We start from the raw sequence: 14,517 nt of genomic DNA on the forward strand, positions 1-14,517 counted from the left end.
TGTATGTTATATATCGTTTAGAGAATTTACACAACCAAGATTTGTTTTAGTTTCTATTTTAGTTATAGTTCGTAACTATCTTTGTCAATGCAAAACAGCTGAAATAAAATACAAGACGTGTCGGTCTGGGCTTGTCGAGATGTTATTTAAAATAAAAAATGTATCTAGACTATGCATCACAAAAACAGGCAACGACGCTTGGTCGTAAGCAGTCACAATCACGTATTGGCTCTCTGAGAAATAATAGCCATTCATTATATCGGTAATATGGCGGTAATATAGGGGAATAAAATATTGTATCTGTTGTGACTGTAATTACAGTGTATTTTTTATTACCCTGTAAACACATACACATAACAAACGATTGATATATGGCATTAAAATAACTGTAATGAGAATGTGTGCTAGTAGCCACCAACCAGCCAGCGGAGCCTCCAAGTAAGTTTGTGTTCTTAAAATTTTAGTAATTAGATTTTTCCTTGAACATTTTCATAGTCAATATTATATTAATTTTATTCTGTATTTGTAATTGTTAATACACTACCTACTACATTAATTGTATCATTCATTCATATTGAATACATTCATATTTAAGCTCGAAATTGGAACAAATATATATATCTTTATTAAAAAAACATTGGTATCAATATATATTATCTTGTACCATTGTACACTATGTATACATATATATTACATAGTATATAACGTCAGAGCGTTTATTTCATTTGAATATGTAGTTATAAGACGGATATCACGTCATACCTTCGATAGCTCAGTTGGTAGAGCGGTGGACTGTAGCTTGTTAATTGTAATCCATAGGTCGCTGGTTCAAATCCGGCTCGAAGGATCATTTTTACTAAATTATATGCAGATATTATTCAGATATAACGTTCTATGTTTATTGATTTTAAACATGATAAAATATATGTATACATACAATTCTCGGTAGTTTTAGTTTTTTTAATTATTAACTATATTTTTTGGCCAACTGATGGTTTTTTTATAGAGTAGGAAGGCGGACGAGCATAGGGGCCGCCTGATGGTAAGTGGCCACCAACGTCCATAGACTTTGGCATTGTAAAAAACGTTAACGTTAACCTTCGCTTACATCACCAATGCGCCACCAACCTTCGGAACTAAGGTGTTATGTCCCTTGTGCCTGTAATTACACTGGCTCACTCACCCTTCAAACCGGAAAACAACAATACCAAATACTGCTGAATATCTGATGAGTGGGTGGTACCTGCCCAGACGAGCTTGCACAAAGCCCTATCACCAAGTATTTAAGCTTTAATAAAATATATTTTTAAGTATTTAACTTACTTGAACACCCATTTTTTAATTCATCTTAAAAAATAAACGTAATTATTTTTTCGAATAACGTCAGCAACTAGACCAACTCAGACAAAACTTTCGTTATAATCTTTTCTCCTATAAATAGAAAATTGTTAACAAAATCGAATAAACACGAAATAAACCCAGAATTAAAATCGAGTGGTTGAATTTAAAAAAGGAGAAAAAAATTAAAATTCATGCCGACATTGGCGTGGATACCATCACACGATATATGGGCTGTATAAAGTACGGGGGACAATCCTCTGTCACTGTTTCATGGTTTACACCCTCGTAAATACAAAGATCATTGGAATTTCTGTTCACAATGAAACTTCAGAATAGATAACACCCAAGTTTTTTTAACGTTCTGAAAGCTCTCTCAAACGTCTACAACCACGTTAACTATAATTAATATTAATATATACTATAATTTTGAGTTGCTATTTAATTTATTTTTTATACACACATACAATTATATGTTTTTCTTTTATGTATCAAGTTTTTTTTAATATTTTGTAACCTATTTGGACTTATTTATTCATCATTGCAAAAAATTAATTGTAACGCAGTTTATTACGAAATAAATAAATATGAAAAACTTATATGCCTTTAAAACTTAATATTTATTTATATAAAAAATAGAAATTATACTAATAAATAGCTCTTCTCTTTCTAAAATATCAAAGCACATATTATAATATTATTATCCAATTTTCAAAATATTTAAATATTGAACTTTTTGCACTATAAATTTACATTAATACGCATTTCATTTTAATCATTTCATAAATAACTCTGTTTTTACTCAAATTGTGATAATTTAAATAAATTATAGTATGATTATTATACACACATTCTATACTTACATATTAAAACAACTAAATGAATATTCGACCACTAATAACTATTTTAAACTGATACGCCTTTTTATATTATTTGTAAACATCCTTAATGAATATATTTTTATTAATAATTAATCTCGACCTCAGTGTTAGAAGAAAATCTAATAGATGTATTCACTAACCCGCATATTAGCATCTTGGTGGAAAAAGTTCCTAACCGTGTCCTCAATCGGACTATAGCTTTTAGCCCAGCAGTGGGACAGACATTTATGGCTTGTTTTGTTTATTTAATATATTTATGACTAATTAATGTAAATTTTAATTTATTGCAAACCATTATGTTTTTCTAAGTTTGTGTAAACAATATATGCAATAATTTATTCTTTGAACGTGCTGTATCCCATTGTTCTTGTGGTTTGGTCAAAGGTACAGAAAAGGACAAATGGTAATCAACACCTCCCCCCTCACACGCGGGCGAAGCTGCAGGCGGAAACTAATATCTTATAAGTACAAAAATTAATGTTCTTTTTTGCGTTGATTAATCCGATAGGGTTAAAACTTTGTACAGTTATCGACCGCTGCCTAAAATTTCTGGTATGGTAGCAAAAACATACGACATAAGACCCGTTTCTTGCAAAAAAAAAATAGTTACGTAAATAATAAAATCGAATAAAGTATTCGAATTTCAAATGTCCGGTACATTCATGAGTAATAAATACTCGAAGGCCTTATTGATACAAAATGTGTCATGTCACATAATTTTAATAAATAGTTACCTACATTTGGAGCATTGATGTTGGTCAAAGCTCAGCAAATACATATATTACCAGGGACGGAATTTATGATCTCGTAAATACGCGACGTGTCACCAGTTGAATTTGGGTACACGTCGGCGTCAATAATTTGCACAATACAACTGTTTGTGATCCACTATTTACTTATCATATATCCGAACATAATTTGAATTTTCCAAAAGAATTACTTCAAATCAATACATAAGAATCTTGATTCTTGAATAGAAATTTTGTTTGAAATTGAATTCGTGATAAGAACTGATAGATGAATCTTGCTAAAAAGAAATAATCACTGTTTCTAAAAGTAACAGAAAATGCACTAAAAAGTTAAATATATTCATTTCAGTTGGTCTCTACATTTCAGCATATAATAGAATAATAAAATTATGCATTAACCTTAAGTAAGCTCTATCAATTTTTTTTTATTTTTTTTATAAAGAACACTCTTCATCGCAAACTTTGTTTCGTTTTTTTTATTGCAACACTTTCTTACTTAAGAGCTGTAGTTTATAGTTTACCGGTTGGCTTCGTGAAAATATTTAAAATAGTAAAATCTAGTTTTGCTGAATCTCTTTGTTTTATTTACCTAAAGGTTTTTCATTAAAATTTTTACCAATGCTTTCACTGATAATGGCATTGGCATTGTGCAAGCCTGTCTGATTTGATAGCACCTGCTCATTAGTTATGTTGCGAAGCAATGATTATGATGAAGATGATGTTTCCTAACTGATTTCGGCCAAGGTGGTCCTTTTTAAAGGACACTAGCTCAGAAAAAAAACTATAGCACACAAGTGTATAAACACAAATACAATCTCAATTCCCTCACCCTCACAACCAAACATATTACAGCTTAACGTGCGTTTCGAAGCAAGGGAGTGTAAACCTTGGCAATTTCTAAGCTCCAGTGTTCAGACTAAAAATCGAATATTTTTTTAATGGAACGATCTAGGGATTAAATCCAGAACCTCGGAATCTGTAGTCTTATATACTAGTCACCAGACAACAAGAGGCAGTTAGAAGCACTTATTCATCTGTTCTGCTCCGCCGAACACCAATAATAATTATGTATTTCCCTCTCCTTTTTTGACGGCGCATGAATGATGTATGGAATGGTAAATCTATCCCACTTACTGTTACAGAGACAATAGTATATATTTAAAGAAAATTATTATATACAAACTTCTTAATTCTGTTATCGACTGCCAGTTGTAAATTGAAAAAACGACGAATACAATATAAATGTAAAAAGACATTTTTAAATAAAGTCTAAAATGTTGTTTTTGGATTTTTTTAGTTGAATAATTATTATTTTAAACAGATAGATAAATATTATAATAGATTAAGATATTATAATAAATTTCGATTCAGAAAAACGCAAGTGAATCTTTATTTATTTATTCCTAAATAAAAGAAAAGATATATATATATAACAAACATTATTATATATATAGACACCTATAACGATACAACTGACCTTTTCATGGGTAAGGTTGAAACTGCTCCAAGCGAGGCGCTAAGGGTTATAATCAGAACATCAAGATTTAAGCAAAAGAGACATCGTGATTTCAAGCAGCTCACTAAACATGACGTTGCGTTGTCTAATTTAATCTTACTCCGCGTAAAACTGACGATGTGAGTTACGCGGCTACCACGCAGTCACAATACAAATAAAAGTAATAAACAATATGTATATGTTTGAATTCGTGAATTCAATTTTATGTCATTATTATTCAATACATTTAATCTCTTAATGAAAATTAATCACATAAAATCATATTATAAATGTTATGATATCTATATTAATATTATAAATACAAAAGTAACTCTGTCTGTCTGTTAGCCTACAGAGCTAAACCACCGAACCGATTATGATGAAATTTATTGTGAATCATGAACCTCAAGGTAAGAGGCTACTTTTTTATACCGCACACTTGACCCCTCATCCCATCCCCTAACACGCATGTGAAAGCTCCATATAAGTTCGTTTGAATAACAACCAGACATACATTCGAATTGTATCAAATTATAATCAAAGCAATTCGTAACTTTGCTTGTTTAACGCTAGCGAGTTGTATTTGTCATTGGTATGAAACGCTTACGATTTATTGAAGTGAACTATTAATTTTTATTGCTGATAAATATATTTTTAAATTGTTTTATCGTTTCAAATAAAGCGCTTTAAATTTAAGCAAAGTGCGAAATGTAGCGCTTATTGCTAGATAATTTCATTTTACTTGTTTTCTTGTAAGTAATAAAAGTAATAGGTATTTTAATTATATATTTGATATTTTATATTTTTGTTTATCACGTGTTTCTATTAGAATGATAAGTAGGTACGCTCATTATAATAGGTATTTCTTACAGTGCAAATGTCTACTACTTCTTACAAGCAATATAATACATGAAATAATGAAACGTTGTAACTATATGTATAAAAAAAATTAAAATTAACTTGTTGAAAACAAGTTTTATGTTTACAAAATCCGAACAAATTTGTAAAAACATGACAAGAATGGAGATCTTATTTTAAACTTATTTTTCAATCTTCTTCACTAACAATTTCAAGCGAAACTTATTCTTCTCAAAGATTTCGTGTCTAACCACCCCGCTGCATCTTATTTACAATGTAAATATCTGAAGTACTAAATCCAAACAAGCTCTGAATCTCCAACGAAGTCATGAAATATAAACTAGTAAAGGATCACAGATCGATGACCTCTGCCTGTCTGGTGTGGAAAAAACACCTTTATGTTACTGTTTTAATTCTCCTTTCAAGGAAATTCTACTTCTATAGGAAAATATCTATTTTTTTGTAAGATTTTGTCGCTCTAGATCTATATACATATGTATCTATATTACAATCATCTCACTTAAACGCTGTGCGTCCGTTTTTGAAACTTATTGAGCTGTTCTGTTATAGTACTACCAACGTTCAATAAAAATAATAATTAAAGAGTCAATAACTAATATACTGAATATTAAGATATCAAATATCTCGTTTTATTCAAACGTTACCCAACAGGTATCAATAAAACGACCCTAAAATTTTAGTCTCATCGTGACCATAACTGTTTAACTACACACATAAAAAATTAAACTCCAGCCAGAAACGCTTTCATAAAACGACACTTGTATATTTACAAAATTCTTGTTTTCCCGCCTCGGTCAGTATTTACGATTCGGCACCCAATAAGTGTGACAATATTTCTTGGCGCGAGAAGCAATCTTTTAGACGCAAGCGGAACCGCCCACGGTTGTTTACGAGCAATAAAAGTGGTCAGTTTTACGTGTTGTACTTCATACTGTAATTCTTCCTCTGGTAAGGTATTAGGCTTATTCGTTTTTAATTGATATAATATTCTGATCTTTGTGTAAACATATGTATCTAAAATTATAGATTTTCTAAGCTAGAAACGACTATATTGACAATATTCTAACTAAAGACATTATTTATTTGCTGATAGGGCTTTGTGCAAGCCCGTTGCGGTCCCCTTCATCAGATATTTCATCTGGTTTGCAGGATGAGTGAGCCAATGTATCTACATGCTCAAAGAACATATCAGCTTAGTTCCCAAGGTTAGTGGCATTGGTGATATAAGGAACGCTAACGTCAATAGGTCAATAATAATAAAAAAAATCTGACTCGTAAGCTTAAAATGGCATGGGTCGGTGCAGTAAGTAAGAAACAATAAATAATGATGTGGCATCGGAGCCCCCATGCGTGATTCAGACAGCCCTGAGGAAGACGACCGCATAATCTTGCGGTGTCGTACCCACTTAGTGATTACGAGACCACCTTTTATACTCCGATCTATTATAGTTCGGTAACTCTATCGACAAAAGCCATTGTGGGTGTATGTGTGTGTGTATTCACACAAGTAATATAAGGTGATGAAAATTACATGGTTTAAGTATTTCAAATAGCATTTCATCCCCAAAAATACTTGATTTATCAACATTAATTAAATGTCTCAATTGGCTAGAGCGTCGCTCGCTTAAATAACAAAAACAGCATAGAAATAACATTCACCCTCTCTAATTGTTATTATAAACAACCGTACGATAAACGTGCTTGGCATCTTACGCTTGTAAAAATACAATAAAATAGTATGTACGTGAACGATATTTTTTTTTCATAGAATAGGTAGGCGGACTAGCATATTGGCCACCTTTTACTATGGTAAGTAGTCACCAACGCCCGTAGACATTGGCATTGTAAGATATATTAACCAACGCTTACATCTCCAATGCGCCACCAACCTTGGGAACTAAGATGTTATGTCCCTTATGCCTGTAATTACACTGGCTCACTCACCCTTCAAACCGGAACACAACAATACCAAGTACTTCTGTTTTGCGGTAGAATATCTGATGAGTGGGTGGTACCTACCCAGACGAACTTGCACAAAGCCCTACCACGAGTAAATAATTACTTAAAAAGTCTACTTACATAAGATAAATGTATATTGTATTTATATTGTATTCACTAGATAGTTAAATACAATATAAATGGTGACTTATAAAACTAGATAAGTTGGTAATTAATAAAATTAAACAAAGAGATCCTTACAATATTGTAATAATTATAATTTATAATAAATATATACAGTACACCAACATTTATTATATTTTATCATTATCATACCAATTAAATATATTCACCGATTAGAGTCATGATTTTGAAGAGGCGAACTTATCAATAAAGCTGATAGTGGTTATTATACACGATATATATTAAAAGTGCTTATACGTTATAATAATAATAACTGATAACATTTTACAAAAGAAAAACAATTACTACAGACTTCGCCTTACGTTTATATCACCGTAACCGTAACAGCCTGTGAATGTCCCACTGCTGGGCTAAAGGCCTCCTCTCCTCTTTTTGAGGAGAAGGTTTGGAGCTTATTCCACCACGCTGCCCCAATGCGGGTTGGTGGAATACACATGTGGCAGAGTTTCAGTGAAATTAGACACATGCAGGTTTCCTCACGATGTTTTCCTTCACCGTAAAGCACGAGATGAATTATAATCACAAATTAAGCACATGAAAATTCAGTGGTGCTTGCCCGGGTTTGAACCCACGATCATTGGTTAAGATTCACATGTTCTTACCACTGGGCCATCTCGGCTCTTTATTTATATTTATATCAATTCAAGTAATATTGTCTAAAAACAAAACGAAATAAGACAACTTTGAACACCATCGAGGGTAACGAAAAAGTAGATAATATTTACCCACTTTATTGACATAATTAAACTTTTAATTGGTTATTTATATATAATACTCTAGAAACATGACGCTTCTCCCAGCACTAAAAGGAAAAGTTTCCTTCAAGCACTGCTCAAAGTTCTGACATCAAGTGGCCCTGAATCAACATGTTCCATTTAAAGAGACAAGGATCAATGTGTACTCTGCCTTATTGAACCTATCCCATTATGTGAATAGCACCTAATATTGATATAAGTGAATTATATACTTGGTTAATAAAATCCTACAAACATTATATTACCAGAAATTTAAAGCTCTTTCTAAAATTCATAGTAATAACAAAAATTTAGATATGTATACATTTATCAGCTCTTGATTAAGTTTTATTTGTCTTTTATTCATTAATACATTTTATTCTAGGAAATGTCAGAATGCCAAGCTCAGCGGATGAGCAATACATCATGTTATAGATATAACCTGTACGAGTACATCGGCAATACTTCATCCTTACTAATATTGTTTGTTTGCTTGTTACACTTTTATCTCTAAACTACTAAATCGATCATCATTAAATTTTAGACACGTTGTTAGCAAATATGGGGGGGAGTTATCGAAGACGCGGCCGAAAAATTGTTAATTTAGTAGAGGACACGAAAACATGTAGCAGAAAAACACGTCAGTTGCAATACAATACAGTGTGTACGTTAATAGTATGTGTTTAATATATACATACATACTTATTGTATTGTTGATCAAAAATGGTTGATTTTTTTATTATTCTGTACTATGTAACACAATCCAAATACGCTAATCTAAATTATGATCTCCGCGGGTTTGAATTTAAGCATAAGGTTTACACATTCAAATGAATAAAAATGTGAAGTCATAATTACTCAATAGAGTTCATATTTCGAATCGAATAAAGAACATTTTAAATTTGAATTCGATATGCAAATTATTACAAAAACAATTTTAGCAGTATAGTATTGACTGAAATTTCCACAGATAAACGAAATAAAACAGAAATTGTAAGATATAAATCAGATATTCTATGAGTTACATTTCAAATTATTGTTTTATATATTAGATTAAATCAAATAGCATACTCGGTACTGTCAAAGAACTCTTGCAACAATTTCCAGAAACTAGATTTCTAAATTCAGTTATCAAGTCACGGAGAGACGGAAAACTTGAATTTTGAAGTGAACTGTGTCTTAAATAAGAATACCCTGATCTAGATTGATCTACTTCGAATTAATTTTTGATTAAATCTGCATTTTGAAACTTCGATTAACTTAAATTAAATAAAAATGACTATTGTTTATGGAATTCTAAATACGAAATATATTTTTTTCTAAGAAAACAATCCTTCTTATTCTGGTCATATTAAAGCTAGCCAAAGTGACGTATTCTGGTCATATTAAAGCTAGCCGAAGTGAGAAAGTGTTATCGTATATAATATATATTGAGGCAGCATATTACATTATACCCGTCATCATGATTAATACAAAAACCAATATCCATGAAATTTTATTTAAATCAATTCAATGGCATTATTTAAACGATCACAGATAAATAAATGTTTTTACGTCCATTAATTGTTTTTTGATCTCTGCATCAATATTATTGAACACCAGAATCATACCTTAAAAATATTTGATAAAACACGTTCCATTAAAGCTTCATATAACATATACATATGTGTAGTGTTTGAAAGCAAGTTTAATTAAAACTTAATTAAGTGTAGTCGCAGTCGAATTTAGTCAGTTATTACGGTCTCCTTTTCCTTTATTTGTAAATTTAAACATGGTTTTGTATGAAGGCAAATGAGATTCCCGGTCTTTGCACGAGTACAACAATTAAGGATTTATTTCAAGATATATTATTTACCCGTGTAACCACAAATATATAGCCTTTACCTATAAACGTTGTTTGGGGAGTGATTAATTTTTTTTTTTTTTTTTTATAGAATAGGAAGGCGGACGAGCATATGGGCCACCTGATGGTAAGTGGTCACCAACGCTCTTAGACATTGGCATTGTAAGAAATGTCAACCATCGCTTACATATCCAATGCGCCACCAACCTTGGGAACTAAGATTTTATGTCCCTTGTGCCTGTAATTACACTGGCTCACTCACCCTTCAAACCGGAACACAACAATATCAAGTATTGCTGTTTTGCGGTAGAATATCTGATGAGTGGGTGGTACCTACCCAGACGAGCTTGCACAAAGCCCTACCACCAGTAAAAAACAATACTATGTAAAATTAAACAATACTATGTCTTCTTCTTTCGAATATTAATTTAATTATGTCAGAGAGAGAGAGAGAGAGAGAGAGAGAGAAATCAGTGGTTAAATAACCCGCTTAACGATTAAGTAAAATAAGTAAATTAAGTAAGATAAGTAAGGCCGTCTTACATACAGATATCGACATCAAAATAATAAAACTTTTATTTTAAGGTAACCATGATAACTTTGTATTATATTATACCATTATTCATACTTTTCTCTTGCATCGTATTGACAGGAAAAAAAATGACTAAGAATGTATATGTATGTATTGCAAAGAAAAATATAAAATGACAAACAGTACCAACCTTAATTTTACATTAATAATACATGAGACACACAATACATTGACTAAAGATAAGGAAGATGTGCTAGAGACGTCCTTATTGCTATGACAGCTAACTGCCTCGTTCGTGTGGTGACTACGTTATAAGGCTGTATATATCGAGACATTGGTTTTAAATCTCGAGTCGGACAGGAAAATAATTAATGTTATTCTGTCAATAAATTTTCAGTGGCAATCTTTAAATACAGAGTTGGCTGTCTTTACTTCCCATTCCTCGGAAAACACGTAAATTCGTTGTTTGAAAGTCTGAATTATTTCCAGTCTTATTAGATATACTATCACTTCGGGTTATAATGCATCTTTGATTAGAAACTCATTTGAGAATGGCTGCCATGCATGTAAGTAGGTCATCTGAAGGTAATTATGTCACCATTCCTTGCTCCAACTCCAATAGAGTTTTTATATCCCTCGTGCTTGTAGTTACGCTGGCACACCCTTCAAACCAGAACACAACAATACTAAGTATTGCTTTATTACGGAAGAATATCTTATGAGCAGGATTTACCCAGACGCGGAGAAGAAAATCACATAATTATTATATGTTTAGTGTATTTGTAAGTCAAATATTCCGACTACGTAAATAGTTCAGATAATATCATTTTAAATAGAAATATACACATTTAAAACTAGAAATATTTAACTATCTTTCGCGCTGTACGAAACATCCCTGAAGCTACAAATTGTTTGATCAGATGCCTTCGTAAGCGTTTCGGGTTATCGCTCGGGGCTTTGACTGTTGACGCGTTAACACTTGGTAGGATAGCTCACCGCGAATTCAAATTTAGATTGTGTTGAGTGTTTCATTAAAAATACTAATATTAAAAACTTTTGAGAGGTAAAAAATTGTTTTGGAGTTCGTATGAGAACATATGTTTTAATTAAAGGCGTAGCTAGATGAAAAATGAATAGGAGGAAATAGGTCACCTCATATGTTCCTTTAACTTTTAACGCGAAATTAAACTGAATAGTAAGTATATAAAAATATTTTTTAAGTATTTATATTTTATTAGAGCAAGAAATTGAACAAAAACACACTGTCCAGATGACGGAACGGTTATGATAATTGTTATTAAAATTATATCTTTCTATTTATTTATCTTAATTTAAGAAAAAAGTTATATTATTAACCCCATGATCATCTAAGTTTCGAAGCTCTGAAGCAATAATTTACTAGCTATATCAATAGCTTTAATATTATCTGTCGAATGCAAATTATATACATGCATATAATATATTTATATTTTAGTTACCATACATAAAATGCTTTGGTGGCATTTCGGTTATCTTATAGGGCTACAAATTCTTCCAAAGTCTAAAGCCCTGGGCCAGACAAATAAACGTTTCATCATTTACAATGGACTCTGTTACTTATACGACGTTTTATGTTCGTATCGTTCAATCGTCTAGAAAGATTTTTTGAATTATGAAATTTTTTTTTTATTTTACAAGTATAAAAGATAACACGAAAAACAATAAAATATCACTTTCGATTTTATCGAACTATGGCAAGCGCAAAATATAACATCTCTATCGCGGAATGTCACCTCGAACCGCCAATACAAATAGACTTTGTATTTTATTTAGTTCGTGACGCGCGTGGCTAAGACACCGATGTATACAGCCCGGGACCCTTTTTAAAATATTGAAAACTCTCTCTCGTATTGAAGTAATCTGGAAAAACCGAGATTCTTCAGAATCGATTTATAAAAGCAAACACTTATTTTTATTAACTTTAAGACCCATATATTTTAAAACAATTTATATAAAACACAATCACTAATTATTGTATTTAGTGTGAGGTCAATCTTATATACGTGAATTAGCAAGAAGGTTATTAGTAATATCGATTTTCAATTATTGTTGAAATTAACTTCTAACTGCCATTTTGTAACCCGGAGCTAATATACCACAAGTATAGCGCTGGTAGTAAGCGCTACTTTGGTGATATATTGCCGTATATATATAAAAAAATGCCAAATTTAAACAATTGGCATTGGCAGTAGTGTTTATAAAATGTTATTGTAACAAACAAAATTGAAGTTTTTTCTTTTCTTCTATTAATTCTAGAATAAAAAAATCTAAATCTAATTATAAATGTCTTATTGGCTAAACTACTTAAATATTTATAAAAATACAATCTCCGAATTTAAAAATTGGCGGTAAACAGAAAATAGATATTCTACCGCAAAACAGCAATACTTGATATTGTTGTGTTCCGGTTTGAAGGGTGAGTGAGCCAGTGTAATTACAGGCACAAGGGACATAAAATCTTGGTTCCCAAGGTTGGTGGCGCATTGGCTATAAGCGATGGTTGTCATTTCTTACAATGCCAATGTCTAAGGGCGTTTGGTGACCACTTACCATCAGGTGGCCCATATGCTCGTCCACCTTCCTATTCTATAAAAAAAAAAAAAAATCTTCGAATAAACTAAAACAGAAAACATTATCACCGTAAAAACAAACACAAATTCCATCGATCCACAATCCTCAAAAACACTACTAATATTATTACAATAAATTACAAGTACTACTAAATAAACTTCAAAAATATAAACAGTTAGAAAGTACTGAGGTCACTCTAAGAATCCATTATTCATTACAGCTTAGAACGGCAATTTTACAAATTATGAATACTGGCCATAAAGACATAACGACAAATATCAAAATAAAAAGTTAGAACCACAGATAATCAAGAAGCACTTTTATAGCAGTCTCGAAAATGCGCGCTCGTAAAAACTGAACGTTCTTAATTCAAATGTATCTATTCCATATTCAAATTAGCTCGCGCTTGAAGTGCTCCGTTCCCGGGTAGGAAACGCTCGATGCATTATTTACGCCATGAATACATATTTCGTGAAGAATAAATATTATTTAAGAGATGTGAAGTTAAAAGGATACTATGCTGCAGAAAGATACATTATATCTTAAGTATTTCCTTCTTTCAAATTTTCCGGTGGTGTAGATGAGCAGAAATTATAGTTATTTATATATAATATTATGTGTGAACTTTAAATTTATATGAGTTGGCATATAAGAGAATGGAATTTTTAATCCAACGTTTTTATTTACTTTAGATATACCGTTTCAAAGTTAACCATTTCTGACGCTAAATATATTTCTTAATATACCTTAAAATTATTACAAAAATCCAACCTAAAAATAAAATTTAAAAATAAAATCCTTACATTTCGAATAAAAGGAAAATTTAATATAAAGATACAAGAACAAAGTTCAATGTGTTTATACAACTTGTTTTATATAACTTGACTGCGGCAAACCGGGAGGGTATTGTGGTTTACACCACTATTGAAACGTACGCCGTAACCGCACACAACTGAGGTTTTCTTTAATCAAGATCTCCTTTAACGTTATAACAGAATGAGACGTTATTTCAAATAATGCTAATTAAAATAACGTTACATACATACCAATATAAGAAAAATAATATTCTACTTCATTTCTGATGATTCTTTTCATAAGGAAAAAAAGAACGGACTCAGTACACGTAAACTTAAGTCAAATGTCTTAGCGTAAGAAACATTACAAAAACGTTGCACTTATTCACACACATTTTTTTTTCTCTCTATTTGAAGTCAAACAGAAGATCTTTGGAATTGAATACTGTTTTTTTTTTATATTTTATTTGCGTGCGACCAAACGGTTAACATGATGTTAAGTGTATGACGCCGCCCGTTG

The 14,517-nt window shown here is 31.4% G+C and overlaps 1 non-coding gene across 1 annotated transcript; it reads left to right on the forward strand.

Moving 5' to 3' along the window:
* Positions 1 to 761: 761 nt before the first annotated feature.
* On the forward strand, positions 762 to 847 carry Trnay-gua (transfer RNA tyrosine (anticodon GUA)). Its single transcript is given in 2 exon segments — positions 762 to 798; positions 812 to 847. It is a non-coding gene; the product is annotated as a tRNA-Tyr (tRNA).
* Positions 848 to 14,517: the final 13,670 nt, after the last annotated feature.

This window comes from Nymphalis io, chromosome 1, assembly GCF_905147045.1.
Source record: "Nymphalis io chromosome 1, ilAglIoxx1.1, whole genome shotgun sequence".
NCBI lineage: Eukaryota > Metazoa > Arthropoda > Insecta > Lepidoptera > Nymphalidae > Nymphalis > Nymphalis io.